At 38.8% G+C, this 16,406-nt stretch overlaps 2 long non-coding RNA genes across 7 annotated transcripts in view; one reads left to right on the forward strand and one right to left on the reverse strand.

Moving 5' to 3' along the window:
- Positions 1-5,423: 5,423 nt before the first annotated feature.
- The window catches only part of LOC144317218 (uncharacterized), a 49,753-nt gene continuing 38,770 nt past the window's right edge, over positions 5,424-16,406 (reverse strand). For 3 of the 4 annotated variants that reach the window (XR_013383157.1, XR_013383158.1, XR_013383160.1), the window contains 5 exons: positions 13,719-13,844; positions 9,914-10,496; positions 9,619-9,664; positions 8,845-8,969; positions 5,424-7,876 (listed from right to left, as the gene is read on the reverse strand). This is a non-coding gene — a long non-coding RNA (uncharacterized LOC144317218). The remainder of the gene's footprint in view (positions 7,877-8,844; positions 8,970-9,618; positions 9,665-9,913; positions 10,497-13,718; positions 13,845-16,406) is intronic. The other variant, XR_013383159.1, reaches the window with a different exon arrangement.
- The window catches only part of LOC144317219 (uncharacterized), a 52,953-nt gene continuing 45,840 nt past the window's right edge, over positions 9,294-16,406 (forward strand). For 2 of the 3 annotated variants that reach the window (XR_013383161.1, XR_013383165.1), the window contains exon 1: positions 10,941-11,028. This is a non-coding gene — a long non-coding RNA (uncharacterized LOC144317219). Of the gene's footprint in view, positions 9,645-10,940; positions 11,029-16,406 lie in introns of those variants that run through there. The other variant, XR_013383162.1, reaches the window with a different exon arrangement.

Raw genomic sequence — 16,406 nt, forward strand, 5'->3', positions numbered from 1 at the left:
ATTTTATTTTTAATTTATTTTTAATTTTTATTTATTTATGATAGTCACACACAGAGAGAGAGAGAGAGAGGCAGAGACATAGGCAGAGGGAGAAGCAGGCTCCATGCACCGGGAGCCCGACGTGGGATTCGATCCCGGGTCTCCAGGATCGCGTATTTTATTTTTAAAAAAGATTTTATTTATTTCAGGTGAGAGAGAGAGGGAGCAGGGGGAGGGCTAGAAGGAGAGGGAGAAGCAGACTACCTGCTGAGCAGGGAGCCTCAGGCAAGGCTTAATCCCAGGACCCTGGGATCACAACCTAAGCTGGCAAATGCTTACCTGACTGAGCCACCCAGATACCCGTGAAAGTCTTTCATTTTTAGTAAAATATTTTAATCCATTTGCATTTATTATCAATGATCAAAAAACATCAAACTGGTATTTGTTGTTCATTTTAAGAACGTATGTATTTTATGCTATTTCTATATTCCCCACTCTTTTAAATGTTATTTTATAGTTTTAAAATTCTGAAATTTTGAAAGTGTGTTGCAAATTTTATTTCATTAGTGATTAGCTTTCAATTTTTAAAAACTTACTTGCTCCTATTCTCATGCACTCAAAACAATCTTACCATCACTTACTGCTAGCCAGTATTTGTTACTATAATTTTGGATTCTATATCCTGGTTGTTGTTGCTGTTAAGATCCTCTTCTAAAGATTATTTTTCCCATTATCCATTAGTTAGCTATATCACAATAATATCTACCCTTCACACTATTTAATGAGGCCCACTGACCGCCCTATACAACGAGTACCACATTTTCAGTTTCTTTCTTTCTTTTTTTTTTTTAATATTTCATCTATTTATTCATGAGAGACATACAGAGAGTGGACAGAGACATAGGCAGAGGGAGAAGCCGGCTTCATGCAGGCAGCCTGATGTGGGACTTGATCCCGGGACTCCAGGATTACACCATGAGCCAAAGGTAGATGCTCAACTGCTGAGCCAACCAGGCATCCCAGTTTCTTGTTTTAGTTCATATCACAGTGGATGGAAACATATCTCCAAGTAATTTTTTCCCATTAAGTCTGTAAGTGTTGGCAGACTTTTTTAGCTCCTATCTGTCTGAAAATATCTTTCTGTTGACCTCACCACATTGATTTTACACATTGATTGAGTATCAATTTCTTGGGTCACATCTTTTCCCCTCAACCCTCTGGATGCTGTTTCATTATCATTTGTGTCTCATTGTTATAGAAAAGATAACTGAGAGTAAATGAATATATTTATATTATTATTAATAATATATTATATATAATGTTTATATGATGTATAAATATATATTACTATTTTTAAAATATAAATATAACATTTAAATTTCTAGAGTTTCAGATAAATAAAATTAAATATTTTGTACTCATTTGTGCCTACCTTCTTTTGCATAGCATGTTTTTGAAAGTTATCCTTGTTGTTGTGTATCAATAGATTGTTCCTTTCTACTGTTGAGTAGCATTAGTAGTACCATGTTTTATTTACCTATTGATGGACATTTGGATTGTTCCCAGTTTTTGACTATTATAAATAGAACTGCTGTGAACATTCATGTACAAATCTTTTTGTGGACATATATTTTCATCTTTCGTGGCTAAATGCCTAAGAACACAATTTGTAGGTTTTATGGTAATTGCATGGTTTAATATTTTATTTTATTTTATTTTTAAGATTTTTATTTATTTATTCATGAGAGATACAGAAAGAGAGAGAAGCAAAGACACAGGCAGAGGGAGAAGCAGGCTCCATGCAGGGAGCCTGATGTGGGACTCAATCCCAGGACTCCAGGATCACGCCCTGGGCTGAAGGCAGGTGCTAAACTGCTGAGCCATCCAGGGATCCCGGTTTAATATTTTAAAAAGCAACGAAACTGCTTTTCAAGTAATTATACCATTTTACCTTTATAGCAACAACATATGAGAGTTACAGTTTTTCATATCTTCACAAGCACTTAGTATTGTCAATGTTTTTGCTAGTTTTGTTGTTAATTTTAACCATTCCACTCGGTATGTAATGGTGTCTCATATTGATTTTTTTTTCATTTTTTTTATATTGATTTTAATTTGTATTACCCTGATGCTAACAATGTTGCACATGTTTTGTGTTTCTTTTGCAAAGTTTTGTTCAAATCTTTTGCCTGTTTTACATTGAGTTGTTTATCTTCTTATTAATGGGTTGTAAGTGTTCTATTTTTATGTTTTGGATACATGTTTTTGTCAGATATGTATGTTGCAAATATTTTCTCCGTCTGTGGCTTTTGAAGAACAGAAGTTTTTAGTTTTGATGAAGTTCATTTTATAATTTTTTTCCTACAACGTTTAGTGCTTTGAGTGTCCATATAGGAAATTTTTCTATACCAAAAGTCACAAAGATTTTCTCCTAAAATCCTTTAAAAGTTTAAATTCTAGATTTTATGTTTAGGTTTATAATATATTTGCAGTTAAGTTTTGCATATTGTGTAAGCTACGAGGGATTATTCATTTTCTTCCCAAATGAATACTTAATTTTTCCAGCAGAACTTATTAAAAAGACTCTCCATTCTTCATTTAATTACCTTGGCACTAGTAATACAAATTTTTTGAATCTATACATGTAGTTTTATTACTGGATTCTTTATTTTATTCTAAGTATCTAAATGTTTATCTTTCCACAAATACCACACTCTCTTGATTACTGTATCTTTACTAAGCCTTGAAATCAGGCAGTTTAACTTCCAACTTTGTTCTTTTTCAAAATTCTTTTGGCTATTCTAGGTCCTTTGACTTGTCCATATATTTTAGAATCATCTTATTAGTTACTACAGACAATCTTGCTAGGGTTTTTATTGGGATTGCAACGAATCATAGATCAAATTTAGGAGAATGTCAATTGACACCTTAATAATATTGAATCATCTGATCCACATTCTATATCTCTTGATACAAATCATTAAATGTTTTTAAATTCAAGTACCAAACTTTTCTGATTTCAGATTGCTTTCTTCCTCAAGACTGTTTACCTTAATTTCATAGATATAATTTTGTCTCAAATTAGAAATGTTTGAAAACTGTCTTTTTTTAAAGGTAAATTTACCTAGGAGAAAGGCATTTCAGTGTACTTGGGTGTCTCGGTTAAGTGTCTGACTCTTGCTTTTGGCTTAATTCATGATCTCAGGGACCTGGGATAAAGCCCTCTGTCGGGCTGCATGCTCAGCATGGAGTCTGCTTGTCCTTCTCCCTCTGCTCCTCCCTCTGCTCTTCCCAATGCTTGTGTTCTCTCTCTCTCATTCAAATAAATAAATAAAATCTTTTTAAAAAGGGGAAAAGAAAGGCATTTCAACTCTATTCAAAGGCATTCTCTTCTATAATAAAGCTAGCAATTTTTCTCTATTTTCCCATTCAGAAAAAAGCCTCACTCCGATGGCTTTCTGCTGGTTATAGTCACATGCTCTGGGAGAGGAAGGTTTCCCTTCTTAGTGTTGGGCTTTTGTTTGTTGTGTTCATCTGCTCCAGAAGGATACCTACCACACCAAATTTTTGTGTTCTTTGCTGCCTGCTCTTATACCCTTCTGTCTCAAACAAAAATATTTATGATTGAAATAACATGGTATCCAGTCCTTGCCTTGCAATAATCTAGTATGTGTGTGGGAGAGTGGATGGAAGTAGAGACAAAACGAAGTTGACAGGGGTTCAAGCTGGGTGCTGGATGCCTGGGAGTTCATTACACTTTTCTATTTTTGCATATTTAAATTTTTCTTTTTTTTTTAATTTAAAATTTTCTGTAGTTAGAAGTTTAAAAAGAATTATCCTGTGTTAGAAACAACAAAGAGTTAGGTCTGTGTTTTCCTCCTATGAGTGAGCTTATTTTATGTTCACATTCTAATGTGCATGTAGGGGAGACTTTCCTTCCATACAGCCTGTATTACCACATCCCAGACATCAGGATTTGGTATTATTGTCCTATTGCTATTTCAGATCATGACTGAAAGAAGTAAATTTTCATCCTACTTGACCTCCCAGGGTGTTTGATATCGCTGACTACCCACTTTCTCCTTTCCTTCCTGTCATATTAGAAAACACTTGATTCTCCATCAGCCTCTCTGACTCTGTTTTCTCTGGTTGTAGTTCTTATATTAGTGCTTGGTCTCCTTTTTTTTTTTTTTTTTTTATCTTTTTGTCTTTACACACCCTTCATTGTTCTGTTGTTTCAACTATCATTTTATTTATTCCCTTGATATTTTTTCCTATTCTGGCCATTTGGCATGGAATCTACTTTATCAGATTTGCAGAGTATTAATTTGTTCATTTATTTTCCAAACATTTTAAAAGCTTCTACCACATACCAGACACTAGGTTAAAGACTGAAAATAGGAAACTGAATAAGACATGATCGTTTCTTAAAATATTCACCACAATGTGCTAAAGGTTCCCCAGTTTATTTCTCAAGCTCTGATTGCTTTTCTAAGGCCAGATAGATGAAATCACAACTGATTGGTTTGTTAGCTTCAAAACTAGCACATCAAAAAAAGAGTCTCACTTTGCCCCTCTGCCACTCTGACTCGTTTTTTTCTCACCATTTCTGTTGGTGGTTTCAGCATGCCAGCACTGAATTATCTTCCTTCTTTTCTCCATCTTCCCGGACTTAACGCCTACTCATTTCTGACACTTACACTATGCTTTTGTTAATAGCTATATCCTGACCATACCTCAACCTCCTCCCAGCCATCTAATATCAAAAAGCTTTAGTCTTAGGAAATGCATCTTGGCATTTATTCTGGCAAAAGTTAGGATGCACACTGAAACTTTTATTTGGCAACTTCTATTCCTTCCTTACATGAATTTTCATAATGATCCTTCTATCTAGGGCTATCTGAGGAGGATGTGTTATCATTTTGTTTGCTATGTGGAGATATCAAGTGACTTGCTCAAGACTATGCTATTGGTAAAGGTCAAGGCCATAGAAATAATTGGCCTGTTCTCCAAGAATACATTCTTTTCTTTTTGCTTGATGATCATGAGGTCAATTTGCTTCGGCTTCTTTTAGCAGAATTTCCCAAAGGATGTTTCTTGAGATGTTTGATGCTATTTTAAAAAAAGAATTCTATACAGACATGAATTTGGAAGATGATAGAAAGTTTAAATTTTTTTGTTGCTAGTATTTGAATATTTAATATGCTAATATGCATTGTGAATATACAAGGCACAGTTCTGTTATAGCAAAGGCATTTTCCAAAGGTTTTTGATCAGAGAACCATTGCTTCACACCTTCTCTTAGGACTTGTTTTCTCCAGAATGAATCTGAGGAAATGTCATGCTGGAGAGAAGGAACTCTAGATCACAGCTCTAGTTCTTACTCTCTTAATTTCACTTGCTGGGAGAAATCTTTGTTTTTTTAAGATTTTATTTATTCATGAGAGACAGAGAGAGAGAGAGGCAGAGACACAGGCAGAGGGAGAAGCAGACTCCATACAGGGAGCCTGATGTGGGACTCGATCCCGGGTCTCCAGGATCACACCCTGGGCTGAAGGTGGTGGTAAACCGCTGAGCCACCCAGGCTGCCCCTGCTGGGAGAAATCTTAACTTGAACATTCCTCTGGTTGACTCCTCAACCACAGACCAATTGCGGAATGAGTCACACATCATTTTCAGCCCTTGCTGACATTTTTTCTTAAGCTCAGCCCAGCTGAAGCCTCAAGGAGGCTCTGACCTTCCTGCAAAAAATCAGTTGAATTTGTGTACACATGCCTGGGAAAATCATATTATTAAATGATATGAGCTTCAATTTTTTGAGCACTTGCTCATTTTAAGGCATTAAGCAAGTACTTTTATAAATACCATCTCTTCTAATCCTCACACTTTTACTGGGGAGAAGGTACTAATGTGATCTCTGTTTTACAAATGGGAATGCAAAGGCTCAGCAATATCTACATGTCCATGAGCACACAGGTAGCAGTGATGAGCTTATGTCTCATACTCAGCTCTGACTAGACCCCATGCTTTTAGCTCATACTCTCCTATTCTGACTCATTATCAAAATATTTGAAGATAGGTGAATCTGACTAGAAGAATACAACAGAAGAGACTAGTGTCTGTGTCCACTTGACAATATTTATGGCTGCATTCCTAGCTCCTAGCACAGTGTCTAGCATGTAAAAGAGGCTTAAGAAATTTTTATTGAGCAGAGAATGAACTGAATGATGGTGAAGAGCCTTAGAAGGGAAGGGAAGTATGGAAACAATGGAGCAAACTTGAAGAAAAGCATCAAACAACTTAGTCTCCTCACTGCAAAGGATGTGAAGAAAACTTCTATCACTCCTTGGAATTTTTGGAATGATTTTGGGAGCTATTTGTTTTACCAGGCTGTAATTTCCCTGTTGGTTTATGGAGTTAGAGAACCAGTCACTGTGGCTGGGCTGTCATCATCCCCGCTCTCTGTTTTGCTCTATTAGTACACATCGCAGCTGCAGCAGGTATGAATCAGGTGTACTTACACAATCTTGAGTGTCCTGAAGGAGAATTGCCTGTTAGTCATATATCAACTACATGCCTGCCCAACCAGTAAATTTAATCTTAGATATCTGAGCAGGTGACGAGTCAGCAATATAGACAGAGGTTTTATAAGAGAGAACTAGAAATAAGATATAGAAACCATTTTATAGGTAATTTATTCAGTTATAAGAGAAACAAATTATTAACATCATGATACCATCTTCAAAGGGAAGTACATAGGGATAATTAGATGAGTTCCTTGCACCAAGATAAGATAATGATAATGAAATGTATGGGCTGTGGATGATGACTAAAGAATGAAATACTAATTATCTAAGGGTACGAACAGTGCAAATAGCCAATGAGGAACAGAACTGAGGGACCTAAGAATTAAGTTATTAGGAAAACCAAAAAGTGGTAAGAGGGAGCAAGGGAGCATTTAGGTAAAGGACTTAAAACTCTTCTTTTTGCTTTAATAGTAAGCCTAGCCAGGTGACTCTCTGATTCAACAAAATGGGTTTCAAAGATTATTTCAAGTTGAAGGTGTAACACAGCATCCTTATGGCCTTTCAAGGAATTTTGGACTTCTCATAACTGATGATATTCCAAGAGCTTGCTGCTGACACCATCCCCATCCATGTGCCCATTAACATAAGTGTGCACAGTGATCCTGTCCCTAATGAGAACATTCTGTAATCTGTTTCAATTTGACTTTTTGACTTTATTTTACCCAGACTCTTTCTGAACAAGATTTGAGGAAGTGTGATACACAGTTAGGTTAAAGAGACCAAGCAACTCTTCATCCTATTCACAGCTCCTAGCATAGCAAGCACTTTAAAAAATACATGTTCGAGGAATTAATACAGGATCTAAATAACTAAAAGAAAATTACTTTACATAACTATTTTGTTTCCAAATCATTTTTTTGTGAGATTAATTGTTCCTTGGAAGGTCTTCAGGTTCTACCCCACATAGACATAGCTTTTTATAATCTAACATCAAGTGGAATTACTACATTTGGAGCTTACAACTCTACTGGGCCCGTGCTACAAATTGTCAAATGCCATTGAAATGACATAGGAAACACCATGAGAACTTCCACTTAGCAATCTCGCTCTCTAGAAGTACACCAAGACCAACTACAAAGTACCTTAACTTCTCCTTTCCTAGAATAATTATATATAAAAAAAATAATAAAAATTTACTGGAAAATTCTCCTAAGAATGTAGCCTCAGTGGCTGAGTTACCACTGAGATTTTAGAGGAGGAATAAACATTAGAGAACATCAGATCCTCTGAGCTTCAAACTTGCCATGCTTCCTATCGATGCAGATTCCTGAGCTCTTCTTCAGAAGACCAGAATATTCAGGATGCTCAGCCTGGAAATTTTTAAAAGTAAGAAAGATTTTCAAAAAACACCGTAGTGTCCTTTGTTACCTAAAGAACCTTAGGTGTAGAGGGACTAGCTGATGAGACCAGTCAGAGCTGAGTTCCAACAGAGGAATGACAGAGCCATTGTCTGCCTCTCACTCACCACTCCACCCTCCCTTCACATTTTCCCTTGCTGCTTGCTTTTTGACTTTTAGCATACATTCCCTCATTGTTTGATCCTCCTTCTTAGCATACAAATGGCCTCTTCAGGTACTTAAGTGCCATCGTGATAAGTTGGACAGAGATCAGGTTTGTACCTAGTGTTTGCACCTTGGCATCCTCTGCATGACCCTGGCCAAGTTACTCCTCTCTCTAACCTGCCATTTCCACATCTTCAGCAGTGTGAACAGTAATGACAACCTCACTGTGTTACTGTGTACTAAGGACTGAATGTTGGTGCTCCCCCATCCATACGGATGTGCACCCCCCACCCCACCCCCATCTCCACAGGATGGTATCTGACAATGGGGCTTTTGGGCAGTAGTTACGTTTAGATTAGTTTATGAAAGCAGACAACCCCTCCTCCCCGCCACCCCAGGATGGGACTGGTGTCCTCTAAAGGGATGAAGAGAATAGAGCCTTTTCTCTCTCTTCCATGTGAGGACATGGCAAGAAGGCAGCCATCTACAAGCCAGGAAAAAGATGGTTACTGAGAACCCTACCACGCCGACACTCCAGCCTCAGACTTCCAACTTCCTTAACTGTGAGAAATAAATGCCTCTTGTTTAAGCCACAGTCTACGATGTTTTTGTTGTAGCAGCCTGTGCTGACTAACGTGCCAAGAAGATCACATGAGGTAACAAGAGATAGTGCCTGCCACATATTAGATGCTCAGTAATTATTACGTCCTTCCATATGAGTAATTTTTTTAAAAGGGTGAGTACCTGATGTCTCAATTTCCTGTGCAAATACCTACCACCCAGTCTGTGAGATGACAGATGAGGGCTAAGACGGGTACTAGGGGATGGACGTTCAGCATATCTGTGTAGCAGAGCTTCCAGAGACAACCTGGTTAGAAGGTGCAACTTCTGGGCGATTTGTCTGGAAAATGCAAAGCAAGATGATTGCTTTTGCTTAGATTCTGTGTTCTTTGGGTGGCTTGAAGGAGACTGACACAGACTAAAGGCCACTCCCTCGCCCCCCCCCCCCCATTACTCCTTAGTATTAAAAAATCTAGTTTTTTAATTGACCTGCCACTGATGGCAGCAGGGGCTCCTAACACCAAAGTTGTCATTGAATTCTCTGCCTTGCCTGGATCTCACTAATGCCAATGAGTGTGCTCCATGACAGTAAATTTGGTGTGTAGACAGTTGTGATAGTTTCTTTCTTTCATTCATTCATGCATGCATTCATTCATTTAACAAGCAACCGTGAAACACCTCTGTTGAAGGAACTGTCCTTCTAGGAACTCGAGGAATAATCTGGGATCCATCTCTGGATTTTAGAACCCATGCTCGGAAACCAAAAAACTCGCCATTTCTGCTAGTGGGGACTTTCCTGTCCTGTGCCAAGGCACGGGGTGGGGGTGGGGAGTGAAAGGGATCTAAGTTGAGCCTGGCTTTGAACCTCAGCATCCTCTCCCGGCCCAGGCGCCCGCGGCTCCTCCCCACCCCCTCTCCTCGGCGGGTGTGATGTCCCCGGAGGCCGCTAGAGGGAGATGAGCGCCCGAGACAGCCTCGGCCGTGCTCACCTGCGCCTCCTTCCCCATCTGGCTTAGTAAGCAGTTTTAGAACGCCCTGGAAAACAAGCCGTGCAAACAGTGAAATCGAAGAAAATGCTGGACTCTGGTTAAACTGAATTGGAATTTCAGATAAACAACAAAGATTAGATCATTCATGTTTATCTTAAATGAAGATGTAACTGGGTGCCCTGTACTTTTCTTTGCTAAATCTGGCAACCCTATTTAAAGAATAAAAGGGACTTTGGGTAGACTGAAAGTACTTCTAGAGGATGGAGGGGTGGGGTGGGAGGAGAATTTTTCCTACCTATTTGTTAGTTGAATCTGGAACAAAGCTTTGTATCCTTCAGACTGGAAAAGGCTGGTCTCTTCACAGATGTAGAAGAGCAGTGATGTGTGGCCTGTGGCCTGGGCTAGAAGGAGAGGCCTGAGGAGCTGTGCTCTACTCCAAACATCTCCTCCGTTATCTTCTCCAAGGCTAACTGCACCTCTGAAGTCCTTCTGCAATCAGGAATTTCTCCTAAAGATGTATTCCTTTGAAGAGAATGTCTTAGCTCAGGGTGCAATAATGAAATAGCACAGAGTAGGAATATTAAGCAGTAGTTATTTATTTCTCACAGTTCAGAAGGCCAGAAGTCCGAGATCAGGGAGGCACAATGATTGTGTTCTTGGTGAGGACCTTTCCCCGGATTGGCAGGAGGCTACCTTCTTGCAGAGGGAGTGCACTCTGTTTTCTCTCTTGTAAAGGTGCCAACCACGTCATTCAAGCTCCATTCTCAAGATCTCATCTAAACCTAATTAACCTTCCAAAGGTCTCACTTCCAAATGCCATCACCGTGGGGGTAGGGCTTCATCATATGGCTTTTGGGAGGACACAAACATTCAGTTCACTGCAGAGGAGAAGAGCATAAGCTCTGTCAATGAAAATTTCATGAAAGATTGTATGGCTACTTGTTGGAAATTAGTACCAGATCAGAAAAAGAAATAGAACAAAAACTTGGGTTGAGAGGCAGTAGACAAGGAAGAGATCAAGACATCAAGACAAACTGTGAGGATCCCAGAGAAGGGGGATTGCGTTGCAGTGGATACATTTCTAGTAAACAATTTTGTTCAGGGCTGGAGCCGTTTTAGAGGATGCATTTGGAATCTGAAGAGTTGGCTCATATCCAGTTAAAAAATGACTTCCAGGCACCTGGAATGTATGACCGTGATTGCTATTCATGGCAATAATAATATTCTCAGAGTGAATAAGCTCAGTCAATCACAAGAGCATTTTTATTTCTCCTGATAGTTAGAACAGAGTTCTAATGTCCTTTGTGTCCTAATAAAGCTAGAGGTAATCACAAAGGGGCTGTGCTCACCATCAGTCCACATGATTCTCTAAGCTTTTTGTCTTGCTTCTCTCTTTCAGAGTCGACAAAGGTATGTAGAATATTGAGAAGGTTCTTTGAACAAAATTTTACAAGACTCACAAAAGGAAGCATTCTTCTTTCAGTTCCTTTTTCTCCAAGGTCGATATCAAGCAAAGAGTTCCTAATTGCTAGGAGAGACTGCCTTAGTATCCGAACGGACATTTACTGACCTTGAGGACACAGCACTCTCTTACAGGCCTGATTTAAAAATTCTTTTTTCTTTTTAAGCTGATGACATTAATATCAAGTTAAATCAGCAGGGGGCACAATTTCTTCACAATGTGTTAGGCTTTGTTTTTTGATTAGAAAGAAAAACACCTAAACTGCTTCCTTGTACTGTTTTCAATCAGTGTTACCCAATACATCTGGTCATCCAAATATCGACATGTCACACACATACTCGTTTTCCACAGAAAAAGCCAACTTAAACCATCCAAAAGAGATTGAGAAATAAATTGACAATGCCCAGCTAGTTCTATCATTTCTGCATTAATAATTCTCTATTTTCAGATAAACAATCATAGGGTAGGCATGTGTGGGACCGTAAATGCAAGCATCACAGCTGAACCTGTTGCCTGCATTTAAAGTTTCTCCTAGAAACTCCCAGCCTGATGGTGACCCCCATTTTCTTGGGCAACTAGAAAATGAGTAGGAAGATTTCATCTATTGATTTCATCAAGAATTGTAGCAGTTACTTTCGGGGGCTGTGTTTTGCAGTTATCTTGCACATCTTGAAACAGTTTGCACATTCCTAATACCTCAAAATCAGATTTATTCTTTTTGATTGCTAGAAAGGAATAAAATCAATGCACTTGTCTCCTAGTGTTCCCATATGTGTGACATGGGATGATCCCGCAGTGTCCAAGTGTCAGCTCTTGCGTTTGTACTTGGCTCTGACTCAGTGCTATCTTGGGTTTAATCTCTTTATTTGTCTTGGCATTCATTTTATTATCTTCAAAAAGAGAAACAGATTATAACTATCGCACAGGAATATTGGCAAGATTCCATAAATCTTTTCACTAAATAGATACTAAGAGTCCTTCAACTTAATTATTAAATCAGTATTAATAATGGTCAAAACTTACACAGAACTAACTCTGTTTTAGGCTTCATTTCTTTTTATTTATCAACTCATCAAAATCTTCAGACAGGTTAGGGAACTTGCCCAAATTCACTGGCGAAGTAAGAGGTGAGGCAGAGATACAAAGACATGATCTGGCTCTAAAAACTATGTGCAAGATGTGGGATTTTAAAAATTTAACTTCATGTTTGGCATAGGTAATGACTTAAAGATTTTAAGATTAGGAGTGATACACAATGAGAAGTTCTGCTACCACTCTATTCACTGTTCTCCTATCTTTCCCCTCGCCCCAAAGTATACATTTTCAGTACTTTAGGCAATTATAAACTAAAATAACTGACCCTCTACGAAACCATGGGCATCATGTTCACTGTTCTGAACCCTTCTTCTGAACCATTTGTCCTGAATACCTTTCCGGAGCACGCTCTTTTCCAGCTGTATTGTTTTCTATTGTGAGATGGACCATAGCAATGTCATCAGTTTTCCATTTGTGGAAGTGGATTACTTCTCTTATGTTCATACAATCAGTAGAATGGCACAGCATTACATGCTGTTTTGTAGCTGTGCAGGGACTCCTGTAGGAGAAGTTTCTAGAAGTATGAGAATAGGGCTGAAGTCTGGAAACATTTGTAAAATTGTGTAGTCACCACCACATGGCCCTTCTAGGGACCATGCCATTTGCATTCTACCAGAAATGCCTGTTTCCCTACAGCTTTATTAACACAAGGTATTGCTTAACTTCTGGATGTTTGCCAATATGATGGGTTACAATGGCATCTCAGCATAGTTTTAATTAGCATTTTAAAAATTATGAGGAAGGTCAAGCATCTTTGCATTGGTTTGGTTTCCTTTATACTTCTTTTTATGTGATTTATCTATCTGTGTTCTTGCCCATTTGTCTTCTGGTTTGTTGATCTTTTTCATATCAATTTTTAGGAGTTTCTAATGTTAGAAAAATAAGTCATTTTTACATTCTAGGAAATATATATATATATATATATTTTTTTTTTTGATTTGCATTTGCGTTTTATTGTGCTAACCTCTTTTTGTAGACCAAGAATGCATTTTTTATTTTTATGAGTTTAAATTAAGATATAGGCCTTAAATGTTGTAGGTTGTTAATTATTCAAAGTTTTAGGTTTAGGTTTAATTGTATTCAATAAAAGTATGTTGAGAACTTACTACCGTGCTTCCCAACTTGTGCTAAGTGTTTGAAACAAAACTGCTCTCCTGGATAAGTTCCTAATCTAGTTGGTGAGGAAGTGGTAAGTAAATAATTCCAGTGTGTCAGTGGTAAGAGTTTAATTAGAGATGTGAGAAACGGCTGTAAGATTACAGATGGCTTGACTAACTTTGGGAAATCTGTGAGAGATTTGATAAAGAAAGTTATTGTTAAGTGGGGTCTTCAGGGATATGTGGAAGCCTGACAGGTGAAAGAGAATGGAAGGGTTAAGTTCTCACAGCCTAGCTCCTGAGGGATTAGGTTCCATGTTAGCATTTGCTAAATTCTTTCCCCTCCAGACTAGATACGTTGACTTTTCCTTGTACCAATTTGTCTAAATGCAGGTAATAATCCCAATTATCTCTTACTTAAATAAGAGGGGATATAGTAATCATACCTGAAGGAGATTTATCATGGTTGATTTTCTGCAAAGCTAAGTAAGTTTGTGGTGACTTCAGACTCTCCATGTCCACGTAACATCATTCTCTTCTAAGCATTTGATGTTAAGTCTGGTATTTTACCTCTAGAATAAAGAAAAGAAAAGGAGTTCAGAAACTGGTATATCTACAGTCCTTGACCGTGACGACTCTAATAGTTTTTTCTTTTAGGTTAGTCTTATAGTGTCTGTGGAACTGGAAATTGTTTTCATAATACCACCAGGCATCTCCTCAGTCATCAATTCAAATATGAGATACGATTGATATGCAAGCAAGGAGAGAATGGAGTCAGCTACTGACTGGTCTTTGGGAGCAGAGGAGCTAGGACTCGCTACATTAGTGAAGTGGCACACACAGCCATTGCCCACTCATACTTATCCTCCCTTGCATCTCACCAGTGGAACTCCTGTCCAGTGCAGAGAGGCAGGGAGATAGCCCAGGGGTGTCCTGTGACAAGTCTGTTCTAGTCCAGACCAATAATGCCAATCTGGTTCCTTTCTTTCAAAACTGGATATCTGGCCTCCCATAAGCTCAGGGAGTTAGGGCCAGTAACGCACAAAGGGAAAAGGAGGCAGATTTTGAGAAGCTTTGCTTTCCTAAGAAAAACAGGCAGATCATTGCGTCCTGCCTTCACTGCTACATCCTGCCTTGAATGCACATGCGATGCCTAAAACTGCAGCAGCCATCTTTTGGCCAAGATGACTTTTTGCGCTGGCATGTTGCCAATTTAACATAGCAGTTGCCTTTGTCCAGTAGAGGAAAATAAACTTTCTCCTTTTCTTAGGATACTGTTGGTCAGTCAGGCTTTCCTTGAAACAGTCAGTCACTAAGGAGCAGCATGGTCACTTATAACACTGTTAAGATGGCTTGCCACATTTCTAGAGATTCAACCAGTAAGGAGACCACAAGCCCAAATAGATTTAGACATCTGTTAAACAGATAGTGTAAACAAGAGCAGCATGGTGCCAGCTACCTGCATCCCCGTCCCACAGGACTACACCAGACCGAAAAGGCCAGATTATGGGCAACACTGTTGCCGAGGAGCCACTGTAGACTCCAGTCATGCAATCTTAGCCTCTGTAACTCTTTCCAAAGGATGGGGACAGGTGGAAAGTCCCATCTCATAGGAATCAGGGAAACAGATGAGAAACTGCCTTGTGGCAGCCTCCCACAACATAGGGCAATGGATGAGAAACAGCTTTGTGACAGCTCCTCACCAAATTGCCCCTCTTGCTGAGCTCCTGCCAGGATGACAGGGTGTTCACCAAGACAAGTCAGACTGCCGCTGGGTCTTGCCTCCATGGCCTATGTGGAGACCTGTAAGGGGTTTCAGAGACTCATGGTGGAGCCGGCCTCCTACAAATTACAGATAAAAGCCTTTCTAATTGAAAAAGTTCTCATTCCAGGGTAGCATGGGGGAAAGGGTTCAAGTTTGGTGAAGGACACAAGTTTTTCAGAGGAATGATAGATTCTGCTTATAGTTTTATCTTTTGCTAAAATATTTTCCAGTATCTCATAAGAGGGACTCCAAGGACATTTCCCTGCATACAAAGGTAGTGTTATTCATTCTTGGGCATTTGCAAGGTCACATTGTGTGTGTGTAAATGTGTGTGTAAGGTAAACATTAGCAACACACTTCACAGAGCCCTGGCACACTGTGTTAACATGCTTTCTGCAGCTGCCCATTGTAAATGATATGTATAATTACACATTTAAATTCATTCCCAACTACAGAAACTGGCTTGTCTCATTCTTATTTCTTAGCTATATAATGCAGGTTTTGAAATATAAAATTCCAAAGCTAACAAGCCTTAAAGAAACATCTTTACAGATACTGCTTTTGCATGCCTAAAAGAAAAGCTCAAATAACTGTAGAAACAGAGCACAAGTAAGGCTGCATGTTCATTTGTACCCCCAACCACAGCAGGTGGGAGATGTGACTGTTACTTGTGGTTCATGTATTCATGTCCTGTCTCCTTCTTGTCTAGATGTGGAATTTATGACATCTGTATATGACTCATCCTAGCTTTCTTCAGTAGTAAACAAGGGGTTTCTGGCAATGCTTATAGCTGCCCTTGGCTCTAGGGCAGCTTTACCCTTACATCGATGAGTAAGAACAGCCAAGGATGGGTAGATGTTGAGGGAAACTGCTAACATGAAACATAGACAAAAAGTAAAAAATAAAAGGAATTCAAAGGATTCAGAAACTGTACAGAGAGGAGAAGAAACAAACATGCCCAAACATCTTATAATTGAATTCTTCAGGGAAAGAGAAGAGAATACATTATGGGCATGAAATCAGAGCTGGGGGGCTCTTGTAAGTTAAAATTCAGAAAATTGAAATAGAAAAAGTCAATAAAATTGCTAGGAGATAAATTCAAGGAAATAGATCAGGAAGTAAAACAAAATAAAAACAAAACAAAATAAATCCCTAAAGAGTTCTAATAGAAAAACAGAAAGCTATCAGCAATTGGAGGCTTAAAGTAGGAGATAAATTTAAATAATAATTTCTGAAAGAGAAAAGAGGGAATGGAAAAGAGGAAATACAGTCCAGCAGAGGCATGAGAAAAGCCCAGGGACCAGGGGCTTCACAGAGACTATTCAGAGCAACTGCTGGAACCCGCTGGGCTTAGGCTTTGGTCTCTGAT

Source organism: Canis aureus, chromosome 7, assembly GCF_053574225.1.
Source record: "Canis aureus isolate CA01 chromosome 7, VMU_Caureus_v.1.0, whole genome shotgun sequence".
Lineage (NCBI taxonomy): Eukaryota > Metazoa > Chordata > Mammalia > Carnivora > Canidae > Canis > Canis aureus.